Below are 3,491 nucleotides of genomic sequence, written 5' to 3'. Positions count from 1 at the left end.
ACCGAACAGTCTGTCCTCAGCAGAGGTCTTACCTTTGTCCCCCTCCGTCCCCATCTCAATGAGTTCCGCGCCCACCATGACTTGGAGAACTTCTACCGTCATCTCCACCTCACAGCGCACTTCCATGGGAAGGAGTCCTCGCCCCCCAATGATGACCCTTTTTCCCGTCTCCAACACACCCCCTCCTCGTGGAACCCCTCTCATAACGTCCCGGCTCTGGAACTCTTTATCCAGAACTGCCGCCACGACGTCAACCGCCTCAACTTCTCCACTCCCCTGTCTCACTCCAATCTCTCCCCCCCTGAACGCACTGCCATTGAATCACTCCGCAAAAACCCAGATTGGGTTATCAAACCAGCCGACAAGGGAGGTGCCGTGGTAGTCTGGCGCGTCGGTCTCTACAAAGCTGAGGCCACGCGCCAACTCTCCGACACCTCCTCCTACTTACCCTTGGACCATGACCCCACTGACAAGCACCAGGCCACCATATCTAGCACCATCACCGACTTCATCAATTCCCACGCCCTGCCCGACCAAGCTTCCAACCTCATCGTTCCCCAGCACCGCACGGCCCGCTTTTACCTTCTCCCCAAAATCCACAAACCCGGCTCTCCCGGCAGACCCATTGTCTCTGCTTGTTCGTGCCCCACCGAACTCATCTCCACATACCTTGACTCCATACTATCCCCCTTGGTCAAATCCCTTCCCACCTATGTTCTAGACACCTCAGACACTCTCCGCCGCCTCCGCGCATTCCACTCTCTAGGCCCTCACCCCCTCATCTTCACCATGGATGTCCAGTCACTCTACACCTCCATCCCCCACCAGGTAGCCCTCCGGTTCTTCCTCGACCAGAGGAGCAACCTATACCCAGCCACTGACACCCTCCTCCGCCTAGCGGAGTTGGTCCTCACCCTCAACAACTTTACGTTTGACTCCTCCCATTTCCTCCAAACACAAGGCGTAGCTATGGGCACATGCATGGGCCCCAGCTACGCCTGCCTCTTTGTCGGGTACATTGAACAATCCTTGTTCAATACGTACCAGGGCCCCATCCCCGACCTCTACCTCTGTTACATTGACGACTGCTTTGGGGCCACCTCCTGCACCCACACACCATATAACCATATAACCATATAACAATTACAGCACGGAAACAGGCCATCTCGACCCCTCTAGTCCGTGCCGAACACATAATCTCCCCTAGTCCCATATACCTGCGCTCAGACCATAACCCTCCATTCCTTTCCCATCCATATAACTATCCAATTTATTTTTAAATGATAAAAACGAACCTGCCTCCACCACCTTCACTGGAAGCTCATTCCACACAGCTACCACTCTCTGAGTAAAGAAGTTCCCCCTCATGTTACCCCTAAACTTCAGTCCCTTAATTCTCAAGTCATGTCCCCTTGTTTGAATCTTCCCTACTCTCAGTGGGAAAAGCTTTTCCACGTCAACTCTGTCTATCCCTCTCATCATTTTAAAAACCTCTATCAAGTCCCCCCTTAACCTTCTGCGCTCCAAAGAATAAAGCCCTAACTTGTTCAACCTTTCTCTGTAACTTAGTTGCTGAAACCCAGGCAACATTCTAGTAAATCTCCTCTGTACTCTCTCTATTTTGTTGACATCCTTCCTATAATTAGGCGACCAAAATTGTACACCATACTCCAGAATTGGCCTCACCAATGCCTTGTACAATTTTAACATTACATCCCAACTTCTATACTCAATGCTCTGATTTATAAAGGCCAGCACACCAAAAGCTTTCTTTACCACCCTATCTACATGAGATTCCACTTTCATGGAACTGTGCACAGTTATTCCCAGATCCCTCTGTTCACCTACATTCTTCAATTCCCTACCATTTAACATGTACGTCCTATTTTGATTTGTCCTGCCAAGATGTAGCACCTCACACTTATCAGCATTAAACTCCATCTGCCATCTTTCAGCCCACTCTTCCAACTGGCATAAATCTCTCTGTAGACTTTGAAACTCTTCTTCATTACCCGCAACCCCACCTATCATAGTATCATCTGCATACTTACTAATCCAATTTACCACACCATCGTCCAGATCATTGATGTACATGACAAACAACAGTGGACCCAACACAGATCCCTGTGGCACCCCACTCGTCACTGGCCTCCAACCTGACAAACAACCATCCACCATTACTCTCTGGCATCTCCCATTCAGCCACTGTTGAATCCATCTTGCTACTCCACCATTAATACCCAACCATTGAACCTTCTTAACCAACCTTCCATGAGGAACCTTGTCAAAGGCCTTACTGAAGTCCATATACACAACATCCACTGCTTTACCCTCATCAATTTCCTGAGTAACATCTTCAAAAAATTCAAGAAGATTAGTTAAACATGACCTTCCAGGCACAAATCCATGTTGACTGTTCCTAATCAGACCCTGTTTATCCAGATGCTTATATATATTATCTCTAAGTATTCTTTCCATTAAGTTGCCCACCACTGACGTCAAACTAATAGGTCTATAATTGCTAGGTTTACTCTTAGACCCCTTTTTAAACAATGGAACAACATGCGCAGTACGCCAATCCTCCGGCACTATTCCCGTTTCTAATGACATTTGACATAATGACACAACTGACTGACTTCATCCTCTTCACCACCAACTTCCATCCGGCACTCCAATACACCATTTCCGACACTTCCCTACCATTCCTTGACCTCACCATCTCCATCGCAGGGGACAGACTTCTGACCGACATACACTACAAACCAACTGACTCACATGGTTATCTGGACTACACGTCTTCCCACCCTGCCCCCTGTAAAGACTCCATCCCCTACTCCCAATTCTTCCGCCTACGCCGCATCTGCTCCCAGGATGAGGCGTTCCACACCAGGGCATCGGAAATGTCCTCGTTCTTCAGGGAACGGGGATTCCCCTCCGCCACCATAGATGAGGCTCGCACCAGGGTCTCATCCATACCCCGCAACACTGCTCTCTCTCCCCATCCCCGCACTCGCAACAAGGGCAGAGTCCCCCTAGTCCTCACCTTTCACCCCACCAGCCGGCAAATACAACAAATAATCCTCCGCCATTTCCGCCACCTCCAACGTGACCCCACCACTCGCCACATCTTCCCATCTCCCCCTATGTCTGCCTTCCGCAAAGACCGCTCCCTCCGCAACTCCCTTGTCAATTCTTCCCTTCCCTCCCGTACCACCCCCTCCCCGGGCACTTTCCATTGCAACCGCAAGAAATGCAACACCTGTCCCTTCACCTCCCCCCTCGACTCCATTCAAGGACCCAAGCAGTCGTTCCAGGTGCGACAAAGGTTCACCTGTATCTCCTCCAACCTCATCTACTGCATCCACTGCTCTAGATGTCAGCTGATTTACATCGGGGAGACTATGCGTAGGTTGGGCGATCGTTTCGCCGAACACCTCCGCTCAGTCCGCAATAACCTACCTGAACTCCCGGTGGCTCAGCACTTCAACTCC

The sequence above is a fragment of the Amblyraja radiata genome, chromosome 1, assembly GCF_010909765.2.
Source record: "Amblyraja radiata isolate CabotCenter1 chromosome 1, sAmbRad1.1.pri, whole genome shotgun sequence".
Lineage (NCBI taxonomy): Eukaryota > Metazoa > Chordata > Chondrichthyes > Rajiformes > Rajidae > Amblyraja > Amblyraja radiata.
This window is presented reverse-complemented; position numbering follows the sequence as displayed.